The sequence below is a fragment of the Macrotis lagotis genome, chromosome 5 (assembly GCF_037893015.1).
Source record: "Macrotis lagotis isolate mMagLag1 chromosome 5, bilby.v1.9.chrom.fasta, whole genome shotgun sequence".
In the NCBI taxonomy this organism is placed as follows: Eukaryota; Metazoa; Chordata; class Mammalia; order Peramelemorphia; family Peramelidae; genus Macrotis; species Macrotis lagotis.
This window is the reverse complement of record NC_133662.1, coordinates 117,561,953-117,580,127: the sequence shown is the minus strand read 5'-3', so window position 1 is coordinate 117,580,127 and position 18,175 is coordinate 117,561,953. Positions and strand designations below refer to the sequence as shown.

Below are 18,175 nucleotides of genomic sequence, written 5' to 3'. Positions count from 1 at the left end.
ATTCTATTTCTGGGAACTGACAGAAAATATTCCTTTCAAAATCATCCTATATCATTGATTGAAGTAGTTGGCTACAAAAGACTGGATTGGGGGAAAGGAACATGAGAACTGTTTTTAAGTATTTGTAGAGCTATCATATCAAACAGAATTTGTCTTATACTGGTTGGCCCCTGTAGGTAAAACTAGGAGCATGGTCAGTAGATGCAAAGAGGCATATTTAGAGATGAGATGAGGAAAATGTACAAAAGAAGAATGAAATGCATTTGGAAGATTTCCTCTCACTGGAATTCTTCACACAGAGTTTAGTTTTGTGACACATTTTGGATATGTTATAGAGGCAATATATAAACACACACACACACACACACATATACGCATATATATATATATATATATATATACATACATATATATATATACACATACACAAATGTATGTACATTTACATATATTTATAATATAAAGTATAAAGCTTGGATTAGATGACAACTTCTGTCCCTTCCAATGAGGATATTCTATGATTCTGATACTACTCCTATACAAGTAAAATGGAGCAATACCTTGCACGTGGTAAATACATCACTGGGTCAATGAAGCCCCAGAAAGGTAATTCTAGGAGTGGTTTATCTAAGAAATAACACAACTTTGACCATATTTTCACCTTCTATCTTTCAGGAAACTCTTTTAAGCTTAGTTTGCTGAGGAAGCAGTCTGTTGTCAATTATTCATCAATTGATACTCTAATCAAACATCAAGTTGATGGTAGGGAGAATAATAAGAAATTCGGCTCACCTTTTAATTTCTAATATCCAATAATTTTCCAGCCACAAAAGGAAAAACAAAACAATAACACTAATATAAATAAACATTTAAAATAAGATTTACTGGTTAAATAATCAAGTAATATATTTTTTTATAAATCATTATTATGCCTTTGTGAACTATTTTTTTCATGAGAAAATGAACAGCAACATTTGTTCAGAAAAAGCAAAATGTGTTCTTTCCTTCCTTATTACTTTTATTGTTCTGAGCTTCTTTTAGACTATAATGTGGCATTGTGTACTTGAGCTGGGGGGAAAAATCACTTGTCTTTCAAACATAAGAATGTGATTGTATACTATTGTTGCCAACAATGAGCTAAAGAGGTTAATGGATCACATATCTGGCAAACAGCCACTCTGCCTCCTGCTCAATATATTAAACAATACACATTCTGTTGTTGTGGCTGAGCTCACTATTTCATTTGAATAGTTAGTAAATAACTTTAGTTAGATTTTTAAGTTCTTCCAGAAACCCCAACAGCTTTATTTTGTCATTCACTATTGAATATTTAATCCTAAAATCTTGGGGACTGAGAAATTGGGGATACATTTTGAGTGGAAAGTGTGGGGTATGTAAAGGGTAGAGTGACATATTTTCATAGTACACTAAACAATTTATTTCTTTATAGCATGTTGCAGATCTTAACAATGTCTGTAGTTTCACTTGGAGAATTACCTTTATTTCTTGAAATTACCGCTAGGGAAAGAAAAAGAAGGTAGGAGAGGCCGGCCACATTTCTAGTGCTGGTCCTTAAAAAACTAACAAAATCCTGATTTAACATTAAAACTCTTCCTGATGCCAAGGTCGATTTCCCTTTGCATTGTTTGACAACCCTTTTTTTTAAGAGAAGTAAAACAATAGAGAATTCCACCCTAAAGGGTTCTATCTATATTGCAATTGAACTATGTAAAGTTAGCTAGACCATAAATACCGCATTCTGTTACCTCCAGTTGGGGGGGGGGGTATTTTATTTTGTTATTTTATTTTTTAAGCAGAATCATTCACAGACAGCTTTATAAATGACACACTACCAATTTTGTTCTCAGAGGAACTTTGGTTGGGGGTCAGCAGTGGTGATTATGAATTGCATCGCATATAGGAGACTCAAGGATGGGAAAGGAGACCAGCAATAGAAGTCTCTGTGGATCTGTTGGAATCATTTAAATCTGTCAACGAGAAAATTAAATAACACCCCAACACGTCATTTCGTTGAAATGAGTCGGCGTTAAAGGGGATAAAGAGAGACCAAGTGAATTGGAAGCGGGAGCTGATCTCTCCGATGGAGGCATTTTGGAAGGGTTCCTAGGGCAGTCGCTTCTTTCCAGGGTCGGTCAGCAGTGATCGCCCCCTACGATTCCCGCTGAACGCGGCAGCGGAGCGGAGGCCAGACCCGGTCAGCCGCTGCAGCAGCTGGGAAGCGCTCAGCATTCTCCCCTCTCCCACTAGCACGGTCCGGCCCTCCGAGAATGCCCGGCATTTGCAGCTTTGCCTTCTAGCTTTTTCCCCTCAAAGAGAATGAAGTGACCTCAGCTCCTCCGTGATCCGGTCCCATCGAACCTCTAGCTCTCCGGGGCTGCAGATGCTCGGATTCCTGCACCTCCCAACCCCCAGCCCCGTAACCTCCATGCCCCCAAAGAGTCCTGCATTGCCCTCGGGTCTCCCCACTCGTGGCTTGCCAGAGGCTCTCCAGAGCCTGGCGGGCAGCGCCCAGGGTGGAGGACGCTCTGTGGCTCGGCAGCCTCAGGACCTCTGCCGCGGCCGCCGCCTCCTGGTAAATTCTCCTCCTCCTCCTTCTCCTCCTCCTCCTCCTCCTCCTCCTCCTCCTCCTCCTCCTCCTCCTCCTCCTCCTCCTCCTCCTCCTCCTCTTCCTCCTCCTCTCAGGGCCCTGCCCTCCCCCTGCAGCAAGCTGCTCTTTCGATGTCTCGGTGTGCCGGAGCCTCTCCACTGGAGACACCTGCGCTTCTCAGCCCCTCTCCTCCTCCAGCTTCTCCTCCGCCCTCCCCCCTCTAGTTGAGGCGCTGCTTTGGGGGGGGCCGAGGAGTCGGAGCAGCAGGAGGAGGGGGAGGAGGAGAGCTGGGGGTGGGGTGGGGCGGGTGGGGACAGAAGCCACTCTGCAGCTGGCCGCCCGGGACCCCTCTTCCCTCGTGTGTCCCTCCGAGTGATGGAGGGGAAGAGACTCGCTTAGACACGCACGCAGCTGGGCGCCTCCCCGGGAGGCGGTGGTGGCGGCGGCCGCAGCTGCTCGCTTCCAAGGGGGAGCGGGCGGCGCCGATGCAGCTCATCTCTGGATGCGCCGCGGGGAGCGCCCCGCAAGCCTGGAGCTCTCAGAGCGGCTCTCGGGCGCCGGCTACTAGCGGGGAGAGAAGCACCCAGAAGCTGCTTTGACTGTTGCTCTTTTTTAGAGAGGGTGGGGGCGAGCTCTGGGAGGGCGCTCCTTCAGCTGTCACTGCGGAACAGGGTCTTATCCCCTCCTAGCGCAGGGTCTGGGGACAGCCTGGGGTGCCTGTGCCGGGAGGAGGATGCGCGCCTCCTCTCGCGCGCTGCCACTAGGCTCTGGGAGAGCTGGGACTAGGGCTCTGGAGGCAGCCTGTGCCGTGTCCTGGCCGAGGGAACGCGCCCTGCCCTACCTGGCCTCTACCTCTCTGGGAAGTGCAGGAAACGAGTCCTAAACTCCACTACTTCTTTCCTCCTCTCCCCCTCCCACCTTCACTCCTCCCTCCTTCCCGCCTCCCTCCCTCCCTCCCCAATATTCCGCTGCCTGCGTGTCTCTCCCTGCTCATACATACACACATCAGCACTCGGTCACTCACTCACACACAGTCTCGCGCTCTGTAGAGCTGAATTCCCAACCTCAGAAACAAGCCATCCAACTTAGGAGCCCGGCCACGATAGCCACACATAGACCCTCCACCCAGACGACCACGGCATTAGTGAGCCCTTCGGCCGCCTGCCCGCCCGCCAGCCCGCCTCCACCTCGGCTCTCCTCCAGCGGCAGTGGCTCAGGATGCCCGGTAAGTGAGTCAGGCTGAGCCAACTCTGCCAAGCTGTAGCTAGCTGGCCTGGCTTATCTGGTTACACCATTTCTTATCTCTTTTAAATTGGGAAAGGGGACAGCAAGGAGGGAGTAAGAAGAATCCCGAGAGCCGAACCGATCTTGCTGACTTTAAGCCCCCGGGCCGCCTTTCCGGGTTTGATTTCTTGGGGGCGCTGCCCAGGAGAGGACTTTTAGGCAGCTTTCTCTGGGGCTCGAGTAACACGAGTGTAAAAGAGAAGGGCGTTGCGCTGGGTACAGAGGGTATACTCCTACTTGGGCTTGGAGTTGTTTGGGGGGAGCTTTGCTGGGAGACTGATGGAAAAGCATGTTACCCCAAACGCATTTGGAGGGCTTACTGCTTTGGCACCTCTGCGGATTGTTTTGCTGAAGACGATTGCTAAAGAGTTTCCACTTCTGTTGTGAAGTGAATTAGCAGCTTAGAGGTAGAGGACAGGCAGAGGGCAAGAAAGGAAGGCAAGTACCTTTACCCAAAGCACACATATTCTTTCAAACACTGCCCACCATGGCCAGTCTCCCCTAGAGACTGGATTGATGGTTGAAGCAGAAACTATTCCATTTTATATAGCCTATGATCATCCAGGCTTTGGGGCGAGTTAGTTGAAAAGAGTGCTTGGACTCTAGTGATCTGGGGGAGCAGCCGAGCTTAAGGTTCTGTGGTAGGAGATGCAGGGAAGGGGAGACCGAGTCTGGGCTGTGTATGCCTTTACCTGAGGATTCACAGTGAAACTTAGCAGTTTGGCGGGCAAGTGCTTCTCGTCAACTCAGGAGCCACCTGACCCTTGTTGTCCCTGCACTTTGCCCCCCCCCCCCGGTCAGTTAGACATCCGCCGTTAAACGTAGGATGTTCCACTACTCTCTGGAGTCTTTACTCACTCCCAATTTTAAACAGCATATTAATAATAATAATAATAATAATAATAATAATAATAATAAATAACAATGCCAGTTTGTCTGTAGAAAATATTGATCCCTTAAGGGAAGCTTTAATATTTGCAAAGTGCTTTAAATCAAATTACATCCAGAATACATTTAATTGCCCTGTAACTCCTCTCTGATTTATGTGAACTCTGCTGAGTAAATATCAGAGGAAGGGACAAGGAGGGGGCAGGGACTATAAGGCAGGAGTAGCATAGGTTCCCTTTTTGTGAAGGTTGTCCTTTTCTAAACTACTCTACTTGATTTGTTGGCAGTAATCTAAAGCTAGTGATTGCTGTTGATTCTAAAATGGTTTTGCTCAGCAGTTTCAGTATTTTTCAGGGCTGCAGGGGCACTACTGAGAAATGTTACCCAAGTTACAAATTAGTTCATATGTGATTCCTTTTGAAAAAAAGAGAAGAGGAAAAGATGAGAAAATGGTACTGATTTAGGATATCAAAAGGTTTTTTTCCCCTACATTAAAACTAATATCAACTATCCATTTGCCAAATTCTGTTTTAGTCATCTAAATATTTCTTCCATGTGACTTTTATCAAAGGAGAAAAAAAATGTTCCAAATATACTGTCTCCCTTCTTTCAGTTGTTTCCAATTTACACCATGTTGGATTATGGAATGCCAGAGTCCTTATCTGGTGCTTTTGCCCTATAAAATTCTTAGTTGACCATTCAGGATACCAGAAGATACTGTCAAGAAATCTGAGTAAAGAGGATGTTGGATGAACTTTAAGGCAGGTTAGTGTTGGAAGCCTTAAAAGAGAAAGAAAACTCTCTACTGGTTTCTTTCAAATTACCTTTTGTCAATTTTACAGGATTCTTTTTTCAGTGTGTACACAAATGAAACACAATGTTTCTTATCAATAATTTAAAGAATTTTATTAAATAGGCTACTAAGCAGATTTTATGGAAAATTATGAGAGTTAGAGTGAATGGAGGTTCACAGCATGAGCTCAGATTACAGGGTTTTTTTTCTAGGTCAAGTATGACCTCAGTACTTAAATTTAATCTTTAAAGACTACCACCTTTGATTGCTTCAACCAGAATGATCTGTTTTTAGTGATTTGAATATGGTTGAATCAGAGTCTTGGTTGCTTAAAAGTCTACTTAGATACTTTTGAATGAACTATCTTAAACACTCCCTGAATTTTCATTCATTAGATATTTTTTTAAAAGCATCTTCTATACACAGAATTCTATTCAGGGTTCTGTGAGGAATACATTAAAGGTTTAAAAAGAGGGAAGTATATTTTTTGATAAATCTCTAGCCCTTTTCTTATTGAAAGATGACTGACCATAGTATAATAGAAAAATTACTTTGACTGGGGGAAAAACCTGAAGCATTTGCCTTACTATGAAACACAGTACCTTACACTTAGTAGGTGATTAAATTTTGATTAAATGAATCCAAATTATTCATGACATCTGCTGTTCAATTTTGCTTTCAATATTAGCTATATTTTTTTATCATTCTAAACTTATTGTGCTACATGTGCTACATTTTTGGATAATTATATTTCTTGTTTGAAATTTGTGCTCATTTTTATGATTCAAATAAGTTAAAATTAAATGACAATTTAGTAAATTTTATTATTTATTCATTTAAAATATTTAACAGTAATCATTTAGTTACTATCAGCTTAAGCTGGTACTTATAAGCCCCATTGTGAATTGTCACTGGGTCTCTTATTTATGAGTAGATTTGTATCACTTCCACTGAAAAGTAAAGCTCTGAAGTTGGAAAAATTTACTCCTTATCTTTTCTTTTTTCTATACAACTTTAGAATGTGCATGTTTATGTAAGATTTTAAAGGTTATACAATTATATGCTAATGAGCAATCTGATTTAATGTTTAGTATTTGTTTGAGAAGGAAGTACTGCCTTATGGAAATCTAACTAACATGTCTTTGGAGTCTTTCTCAACATTATGCCTGGCAGGGTTGACTCTATTCTAAGAACATCATTCATGAATAAAATTATTCCTCAGGGTAACATGAAAGTAAGTAGCACCTGCAGAATAGGTTCTTAGTTATTAGTATATATTGGGAACTAGGGGAGGGGAAGGTTGGAAGAATTGTTTGTGACAATTATTCTTCAATTACCCCTTAGGCATAAATTATGTGTAACAATCCTAGATCTGAATCCACTAAAGTTGTAATACTGTTATGGATATATCACTGGCTTATATTTCTAGATCAGGATCTTTTATTATTGGGTTTCTTCAAAATATATCATTCTGGAAACTTCTAAAATTAAAATGATTACAGTTTCATTAGGGTCGGTATGATTTAATATGAATGAAATTTTCTTTGAATTGTTATTGTTGCCACTGTTGATTATCTTAAGAAAAGATAAATAGTTTCAGAGGAGAGAGCCTATAAATTAAAAGTTGGAAGAAAACTACTCATACCCGGCTTTGTTACCAGTGGGACTAAAAGTTTATTTTAATTATATGCTAATTTGTGACAAACTGGAAAACTTTAACATTGTAATTTCCAGATTATAATGCCATTAGAGATAGCAAAAGAGCAATCACTCTTTATCAGGTCATACACAAATCTTTGTGGGCAAATTTTGCTGACGCTTGTTCTCATCATTGCCTTGTTAGGATCAATCTTTGTTTCTATGGATTATGATGATATCTTAACCTTTGGGGCAGAAGCTCAATAAAAACAAGTTATTAAGAAGCACATTTGGAAGTCACTGATCTAAGGACAAAGAAATTTCATAGTAGATAAAACTCATCAAAAAGATTGAACTGTGAGCTCCATAGTATATAAAATTGCCTGGATTTCTATGTAATGTACAAAGAAGTTCAACAGGACAAAGAAAATCTGTAAATTCAATTTGCCATTTCAATTGAAGAGTTGTTTAGCAATGTTGCTGTTGTTTAACGTTTGATAATGTGACAATTTTCCATTATCTATAAAAGAGCTATAAAAAGGAAAAAACAGAGGTATAGAATGGCACAGCTAGAAGCGATTTAGAGGTAACCTAATATAGAAGTGTCAAACATGGACCTGTCTGTTGTTGCTATACTCTGGAGTGCAAAGAACCAGATTAAAATATAATTGGGAAACACTGAACAAAATAAATAAAATAAAAAGAATAGAACATAGATAATGTTATAATGTGGTTGTTGTTTTTTTTTTAAGTCAAGCTGAATCCTGCAAAGATCTTTATGTATATTTTAGTTTTAGCCCACTCCTTGGAATGCATTGTTCAGGGAAGTGTGATGGCTTGCCAAGCCCTTTTCAGGGTTTCTCCTCTACCTTTGGGGTCTACCTCTCATCCATCTCTTGTCTGTGGCTCCAAGAAACTGTAGCATGCATAGCACCCACCACACCTTAGTAATATTATCTCAGTAGGTGGGAGAAAGCAGGTTAAATGTAGCTGACAAGCTTAAATCCATTGATAAATTAGGGGGATGTCTGCCCCCAAAATGTGAAGACTTCTGGCAGAATAGGTTGCCAAGAACAATTTGTTCCAATAGCCATGAAAGGCACTGTGAAACTTGGTCAGGCATTGACGATACCAAGGTTATCCACTGTACCACAGCCTGACTTTTGTCTTGCCACTGTGACCCTGGAAGAAATAGTAAGGATAATGACTTAGTACAGCTCTGTCTCACTTAAATCCAACTCATCACCCAATTTTTAGTGTCTTTGGTCTTCTCTGAATACAAAGGAAGAACAACAGCAACCCCCCACCACCCAATTTATATTTGAGTTCAACACACTGAATCTAGTCCAACCCTCTCATTTCTCAAAGAAAGAAACTGAAATGGAACTGAAGGGACCTTTTTTCTGTGACAAGTTAATGGGAAAGCTAAGGTAGATTGAATTCAACAGTTTTTTTCCCTGAATATTCACTGTCTGACACAGTGCTTGGTATTGAGGCAATAGCAGAAATAAAAAAATTACAGTTCCTGCCTTCATGGAACTTACTTTATACTGAGAAGGGAGTGTGAAGAAGACAATCTGCACACAGAAAAAATATACAAAATTCATATAAAGCTCTAACTATCTGTCTTGCTAGGAGTTATATGTGTTATAAGAGTTGTACTCAGAGGGAAACTAGGGAATCCTGTTAGAATCTCTATCACCTAACTCTTAGACTAGTATTTATCCTATTGTGTCAAAGAATAGATAGCACTGAATAGAGTTTTAAAAATGTGTACTTATGATCTACTGGTCTATAGGTTAGGATCTACAGGTTAATCTGAATTGGGTTTAACCCTTATATTATCTCTCTCTCTCTCTCTCTCTCTCTCTCTCTCTCCATATATACATATATATATATATATATATATATATATATATATATATATATATATATATATATATAAATTTGTAGCACTGGTTACCATCTTGAAAAATACACTTACTTTTTGTGAACATTTGGCTACCTTTAAATTGACTGTTTAGATTGTATTTTTAAAAATAATTAAATGAATTAATCTTTCTAAGGGCTCAAATATTGTTGAGGAGAAGAGGAGGATGTACTAACTTTTAATTACAGGAGCTGAGGTGGCCAATCTTTAGCCTATAATGAGATTTTTAAAGACAAGTCATAATGAAGGAGTGACACTGTGTTAACTAGAGAATGAGTAGAAGGCAGTAGCCCTATAACTTAATGTAATCTTTAATGGACTACACTGTAGATAGTTTCCTAGGGTTCAGCTTTAAGTTTTTAACTTTAAGGACTGTTGACACTTAGTAATTTTTAACAGACCAAAGGACTTTAGAGTGGTTCAAATGATATGGAATATTTTACATTCCCAATAATATCCTCAAAATGCATATTTTTTTTTACTGGGACATAATCTATGCATCTATAATAAAAAGCTACTTACTGAGAAAAGTTGACTCCTATATTACAAATTAAAATGGCACATTTACCCATAACTGATTTTAAATAGCATGTGTCCTAAACATTTCTACTCAATGTGGGAAAAGTGGTAAAGCTTTCAGGTTTGGCTTATTATCAAATGAATATATTCCTTTAATTCATATGCATGTCACTATATGGTTAAACTCTAAAAAGATAATGCTTTTTGAGTTAAAAGACCTAGACAATAGATTAGGGTTGAGGAGTAGAGAAAGATTGGATGAAATGATGAAAATTTTTAAATTTAGAAGTTGCTAACAAGAAGACTGCCTCTAATTATGGCTTTTATTTTTTTTTAAATCATATGAAGAAATAATTAACATTAAGTAACTGAATCTTTTAAATACTAATGAGAAAACACAACTGTGCTGTCATAAATATTAACAATTCTGCTATATGAATATAGTTTGGGGATCTATTTAGGTACATGTTAGAATGTCACTGTAATGCTTTTTGCTGTAATTCTAAATGACTTCAACTAACAAATTAAAGTTAATTAAAAGTTCCCAATAATTCTATATGTGCCTAATCATGAAGTAACTAGTTCTTATTGCTTAAGAACTACTAAACAGAAAGGGAAAACCATGTCATGAATATTTAATCGAACTTAGTTCTACAATTTTAAAGTTAATTTATAGAAAACTTTTACAGATATGAGGGGAAGATAATTTTAGAAAATTTCTTCCAGATTTGAACTTGGTAAAACTAGAAATTTGTGTTTTATTTAAATCCCTCACACTGAATATTAGAATGTATGTATGTAGAATGTAGACTGTAGAATGTAGAATCTTCTGGATGTCAAACTGAGAACCCATAAAAAGACCTGAATTATTTTCACATCTAATATCTGATTGTATCCTCAATTAAAATCTTATAGTAGTGACCTTGGAATTTTCAAAGAAAATGTCAGTGAATTTCAAGTGCTTGATGGATCATATATTTGTTATATGAGAACTAGCATATATATATATATATACATATATATATATATGTATATATATATATATATATTTGGAGACTAGTTAAGTGCTGAATGTTTTGACTGTAGCAGCTCTTGAAGACCATCTGCTAAGTTAAAAAGGAATTCCATTCTATATCAATAGAGGGAGTACCAGCACTAATGAAATGGCATCCATGGATGCCATGGAAGACAGCATAATATATTGAAGAGAGATTACTACTACCTCTATGACCCTGGAAAAGTCACTTAACCCCTCAAGTTCCTTAACTGTAAAAAAAAAATAAATTGGTCATAACAGCACCGTGTTGTTATGAGGATCAAACGATATTTTGCAAACTTTGTCGTGAACTATTATGATTAATATGTTGAATGAAAGTTCTTTTTTCCCATCTGAAAATAAGCAAAAAAATAATATTTGAATCTTACATGTAATTTTAGATGAGCTTAGGACAAGCATTTTGGCTACTTATTCCCAGCATTTTAAACTTCTCATGTAAAATACAAGAAATTTGCCTAATTTGAATGGCTTTCTATGCTTCTAGTGGAAAATCAAATTCACTGGACTTAAACAGTGATAACATCATTCATATATTTGTGTTCGATTAAATTTTTACACAGTAGATTCTGCCTTATGTCAGAAGATCATATTTTTATATAGAATTTCATGTTTCTAAGGCCTTACCCCAAATGAATAAACATATAAAACAATATGTGACCAAATTACATCACTTTTGAAAGAATGGTTCTTGTGGTTTCTGTTCATGGTTTTCAAAACTTCAGAGGAAAAACTATTGTACTATTTTCCCTTGTTTGCTACCTGTGGCATTAACCTCTTGTCATGAGAAAAATACTTCTAAACAGAGAGTGAAACTACAATTTGTTTTGACAGTTTATTGCAAGGTTAAATATTGATTGAATTGAATTAATAAAGTTGAAGAAAGGCAAGAGTTGTTGATCCTTTTTAAAGGTGAGCATGACAAAATTTGATCAGTCTTATTTATGAATTCTTAGGGTACTCTGATCAGTCATTTTTATTTTAATAGAATTTTCTCATTTAATGGAATTTCTTTCAATACTCAGTTCTTATCTCTGAGATGCCTAAGTTGTTGTGATTTCTCAGAGCTGAAATATGTATAATAGACTACCTCTCCAAGAAAATTGTTATTCCAGGAATGCTTTAGATTATAAATCTTGGCTTTCATTTAATTTAACCAATTCTTTTTACAGATGAGAAAACTGAGATTTAAGGGATTTATATAATATACAGGTAGAAATTATCAGAGCCACAATTAGAACCTGTGCAGTATCTTTGACTTCTGACGCCAGAGCTTGTGCTTTTTGAACTACTGAGGTCAGTTAATAGTTCCATAGACCTCTGAAACCACTTATGCCATGGTATTTTTTTTTCCCATGGACTATCCATCTAGGATTCCTTTGTCAGGATTTTCTTCTTCCCTGATTCTTGATTAGACTAGGAGGCAGTCAGAGTACCTAGACCCAACATCTAATTCATAGATTTGGTTCCCCAAATGAGGAATGTAGTTAGGAACCCCAGTAACCATGAATCTGCACAGTTTGGTTAAGTCTATCATGTCCTGGACCACTTCAGGTCTTGGATTAAAGGAGTACTCATTCTCTTCACCTCTTAGTCAGCAGAGTAGAGGACTAGAAAATTGTATAATTAAAACTACCAAGCCCAACTAACAAGTATCTATTAAGCACCTATTCTTTGTATGGCATTATATTCAGTGCCAAGAATACAATATCAAAAATGAAAAGCAGCCATTGTTCTCAAGTAGTTTACATAAGCAAATAAGTGCACACATGATGATTAATGACTAAGCAGACTAAGAAGCTTGATAAAGGAAATGAAACATGTTCTTAGTCAAGGAAGAAGGTAGGGATTCTAAGAGTCAGAGATGATGATAGACTTGATTCCATCTTTAGGGATTTAGGTCAGTTTGACTGGAGGGTCCTAATCTTAGAATAATAGGCTCAAAATCAGATTATGAAGAGCTTTAAATGCCAAGTGGAAAGCTAAGTGGCTCAGTGGATAGCATGTTAGGCCTGGAGGAGGATCTGGTTTCAAATTCGGCCTCAGACACTTACTGACTATATGACTAATCAACTCACTTAATCCAATGTGCCTCAGTTTTATCATTCATAAAATGAGCTTGAGAAGGAAATGGCAGACCATTCTATTATTTTTGCTAAGAAAACAGCAAATGAAATCACTCAGAAATGAACATGACTGAAATGACTGAATAACAACAACAATAAAACGCCAAGCTGAAAAATTTGTCCATTACTCTTGAAATAATAGTCATTGAGCCTCCTTGAGTAGGGAAGTGCATGAACTCATTTCAATTTAAAGAATATTATTTTATTAAATAATAATATACATTGAGCCTCCTGGAGTAGGGAAGTACATGGATTTATTTCAATTTAAAGAAGATTATTTTATCAAATAATAATATATTGTATATTAAATATATAATATCATATATTGAATAATTATATACTATTTCAAATAGAAGGAAATATTTCAAATAATATATTATTATTTAATAAAATTATCTTCTTTAAATTGAAATAAGTTCATGCACTTCCCTACTCCAGGAGGCTCAAAGAATAATACTATAGGATAGCAGTCCAAACTCTTCCAGTAGAAAAGTGATAAGGGTTTGGAAAAGGGTATTGGTAATTTGAAAACTGAGAGAGCTATGGGAGTAGGAGGTATTATGGAGGAATAAAATTGAAGACTTGATATCTGGTTGGTTATATGGAATGTGTGAGACTGAGGAGGCAAGGTTACTCCAAGATTACAGAACTTGGAAAGATGACTGGTCTCTTAAGAGAAATAGGGTGTGGCCTTGGGCAAGCCACTTAACCACATTTGCCTTGCCAAAAACCTAAAAAAAAGAGAAATAGGGAAGGTTGGAGAAGGATTTGAGGTGGAGGGGTGGAGGGAGAGGGCTGAGGTGGAGCTAATGGTTTCTTCTTTGGACAAGTTGATAGAAATCCAGATAGAAATGCCAATAAGCAGTTTTTGAAGGGAGTTTGAGAGACTAGGCCTGAATAGATATAGGCCTATATTGAAATGATAATTACACTAGTGGGAATTGATGAGATAATACAAAGAGATTATACAAAGCAAAAAATAAGAGGACCCAGGACAGAGCCCTAGGGAACACCCAAGTTTTGAAAGTGGGACAATGATGATCCCCCAAAGGTTAAGGAGACAGGGAAAACCCTTGGGAAAGTCTTCAAGAGGAAAGCTTGGTCAATAGTGTAAAATACTACAAAGAGGTCATTAAATGTTTTTTATACTCTTCTTCCCAACCCACCAACCACTTTCCTGAGTAGTGGTTTAAATACCTAGATGGGGTAAAGAAGATTTTTAATCACCTGTCATTTCCCCCTTCTCCTACCTTCATCTTCCTTCTTTTTATCTCTCTTTCCTCTCCTTTTCTCCATCTTTCTATCGTTGTTATTAGGGCTATCAAGGCCAAGATATGTATGGAGGTTAAATGACTTGCTTAGGTAACTTAGGTACTAAGTGTCTGAGACCATATTGAATTCAGAAATATTAATCATCTTGACTACAAACCCATTCTTACCTACTGTGCCACCCACTTCTGAAGAGCAACATGCATGTAAGGTTTCATTTATCACATGTAGAATGTACCCAGGAAAATGAACCAGAAAGCAATATGAATTTCACCCACCATAAAACTGTCCAATTAATACAATGTATTCTAATTATTCCTAATAAAGATTGAGATAATTGCAAAAATTGCTACCTTCAACTTCAAAGTATCTAAACAAATCTAACCAAAAAGGTATCTAATATATCAATATTAGAAATGCCTAGCTGTCTCTAGAAACTAAAATATTCATAGACCACTAGAATTAATACATTAGCAATTGAAGATAGATTTTCTCTGTGTAGAGACCAGTTGTGTTTTTGAGTGAGAGTATTCACTTAATTTTCAAAAATTAATGGTCTTGATTCATGACTTCGAAACAAAGATCTATTTATTATGAACAAGATAATTTTATTAAAGCATTCATGAAATTGAACCCACACTATTTTTTGTTGTTACTGCTATATTAGATCTTTTTTTTAGAATTCCAGACACATAGTATGATAGATTTTACTATATATTATTGACTGCTTATCTGTTTAATTGGGACACCTGTCTCTTTCAGTTGACTGTGTGGGGGGAGACTAATTAAACATCATAATGTATTATTCATTGTTTCTTCTTCAAAGTACTTTAGAGGAATTAACTAACATTCCCTGTTAAAGTATACAGTATTTCTATTTCCATTTCATAAATAATAAACTAAAAATAAGCTAGGAATAGTCAAAGCTAGAATCAATTTTTGCTACCTCCAGTCCCACTCTGCACTGACATTTTATATTTCTCAAACAATTGACTATATATGTGTTCTTTAAATTTCCAGTAACCCCTAGAAAGTTAAACCATGCTTACTATCTTACTCCACATGAATCTCAATAGCTTTACCTTCATTTCTCTAGCATTAGTAGCCCTATAGTTTCCTGATTTTTTATTTTTAAATCCTATTTCCATTGGTCCTTAAGATATTTCTAGTCCATTACTTCTCTGATTTCTTGATTTTTTGCACTTTATATAAATCCATTTAATGAGAAGTCTCTTGGTCTTCTAACTCATGTTTCTTGAGGTACTAAACTTTTTTTTTAATGGAAAGAATATGTACATTGACCTGTTTTGGAAATACTGTTCTTCTCACTGTGATTTCTTGAAGAGAAAGAATGCTAATTTTGTTAATTTCCCCTCCACTAAACTTTTTCTTACCTTCATAGAAAACAAGAAGGATAAAGGATGTATAAACTAGTAATGTTTTTCCCCCACCTATTTATTTACAAGATTAAAGAACGCAAGTTCTGCTTTTTAAATTATTGTGCATTTGAAAAATGCTTTTCAGTCATGCACTAGTAAATCATTAATTCTATTTAAATGGGCAGTAGCTGCCAAATTTGTTGGGTCCTCTAACAAGATAATTAATTATCAGGTAATAGGAGGACCATTGGAGTGTTGGATATAAAACAGATGGTGGGGGAAGAAGAATGAGGCAGTCAGAATGTTCTGAGGGGTGTGATAAGTCTTTTTAGTTAGTGCAATGAAAAGCCCACTGGTATGTCCAATCTCCCATGTTTTCCATAGTTGGTCACTGACTTAGCTTTTCAGTCTATCATAACTATTGTAGGTTCCACCTCACTGAATCCGTCCACTTTCTCCTGCTCCTACTTTTCTTGCTCTATCTCTTCATTTTGCTACTACCACCTACTCCTTCATTTCATATGTTAAGTGAAGTAAGGGAAAGGATGTGGATTAAGGTCTCCTCTCATTGGACACTAACAATAGCATCAACATCCAAGGTGGGAAAATTTTTCTTTTTTCTTGAAGAGAATTCGCTATTTATACTCTTATTCTTGAAATTGCCTTTAGTTACACAAATGTATTGACTCTCATTTCAGATAGAGTTAAATATAATGAACTCATAAGAAAAATGAACAATCTCATTTGTAAATTTACAAAATTGAGATTGAGATTCAAAATGATCTCACAAGGAAGAATACATTGGTGGAATATTAACAGAATCAAAACAATGCTCTCTCTCTCTCTCTCTCTCTCTCTCACTCTCTCTCTCTCTCACACACACACACACACACACACACACACAAAACAAAACATTTTTTGTTTCGAGTGTCATATAGGTTAAACTAGAAGCTAGACACTGGAGAGAATAGTGAACTTAACCACTTCAGGTTTAAAAGAACTTTGATTTCTGGTTTCATAAAAATAATATCTTAATTTTTAAAAGACAAGATGCTCATTTGCTTTACATGCTTAATGAGCTATAGCCTTCAATGAGAAATGATATAAAAGTAAATTTGCATCACTCCTACACTAGGAAAAGGCAGACTACCTCAATGTGGATATGGTGACTGTACCACTGAACAGTGAATTTACCTATTTGTCATCAAATCTGGTGAATACTTGCTCCAAGGGAGTAAGCAGTCACCTTGTCTATCCCATCCTCTTAGTATCAGACCCATCTTTTCTCATTTAAAGTAGTGTTCCCTAAAATAGATTACACTGACAAGTAGTAATTACTGACAGCTGCATCTAATTAGCAAAGAAGATTCCTGCTCATGACAATAAAGTATTATTACATGTTTAGCATTAACACAGGCAGTAAGAGAGGTGACTTTGATAACAGAAAATCACAAGTGTAAGAACCTATGTTTCCCCAAATTCACTTTAATAGGAATTGAACTTGTTTTGTGTGGAACATCTATGGTTTTCCAGGAAGGAAAAAAATGGTTACTGACAGAATGTTTTTCAGAAAAGCACTAACTCAGAAAAACAAAAGTGCTTCAGTTGTTCAATTTAAACAATTTATTCCCTATTAGCTCTGTGTGTGTGTGTGTGTGTGTATTAGTGAATGTGCATATGCATATGTGTGCTCATATCCAAAGGAGTACCACAAGATTTGCATGTGAAGAAGGAGGTTATCAGAGTAGTATTTCATTGTTAAATGAAAATGCAATTTTAAGTTGCCTTAAATATTCTAATACTGCTTTCTCCTACCTTACTTTCTTATTAACTTCTACAATGCTATCTTGTCTAATAGACATCAAAGCCTGTCTCTACAGAATAACATTTCCTTTTCTGCCTTTTAAATTGTTTCAGGGTAAGGCATGAACCAAAGCCTCTACCTTTTCCAATGGAGTTCTATAAAAGCTCTATCTCCACTTTTGGCAAGTCTTAGAGTGATAGTTCTGGTTACTGGCCCCACTCCAAATATATTAATAACATTTGGCTAACTGCAGTGCTGGCCTTTCATTTTTCAATTCAAGAAGTTACTGTTATGTTTTTCTTTTATTACTCCCATCAAAACAAACTCTTCTACTTACTCTAAAGATCTGCTACAATCCTCTAGATAGTAGCTGTGTTTCTATTTACTTTCAGGTTATTGTAACCTTTTATTTTACTATTTAATATTTTATATAAACCTGAATCATTTTGTTTTCTAGGTTTTTGCCAAATTTGGTTGAATTCAGCAAACATTAGAGCATGTCTGACATATAAGGCACTATTTAAGAGTCAGACAGGTAAAAGACTGAAATAGGCACTCTCCCTTCTGTTTCCTCATCTTCCTTCCTCCTTCTTGTTAGCTGCTACCTTCTATGCCTATGTTCTTTTAAGTTACTGAACAATACCTGCTAAGTTATCCTCTAAGAGAAAAATATGTCACTATGACAAGCCAGCAAATTTCTTCCTCATCCCCTTAAAACCACAGTCTATAGGCTACTGTGCCTACTCTTCTAGCAACTTGTGATGTGAATAGTACAGAATAATGAAGATGATAGTAACAACTAACATTTCTAAACATTTTAAGGTTTACAAAGCATTTTACAAATTTTATTTCATTTGAACCTCTTAACAACCTTGAGAGGTAG

At 37.0% G+C, this 18,175-nt stretch overlaps 1 protein-coding gene across 1 annotated transcript in view; it reads left to right on the top strand.

The window, feature by feature from the left end:
• The first annotated feature begins 3,468 nt into the window (after positions 1-3,468).
• Positions 3,469-18,175, top strand: part of HS3ST5 (heparan sulfate-glucosamine 3-sulfotransferase 5) — a 348,852-nt gene continuing 334,145 nt past the window's right edge. The window contains exon 1 of the mRNA XM_074187401.1: positions 3,469-3,833. The gene's annotated coding sequence lies outside the window, so the exon portion shown is untranslated. The remainder of the gene's footprint in view (positions 3,834-18,175) is intronic.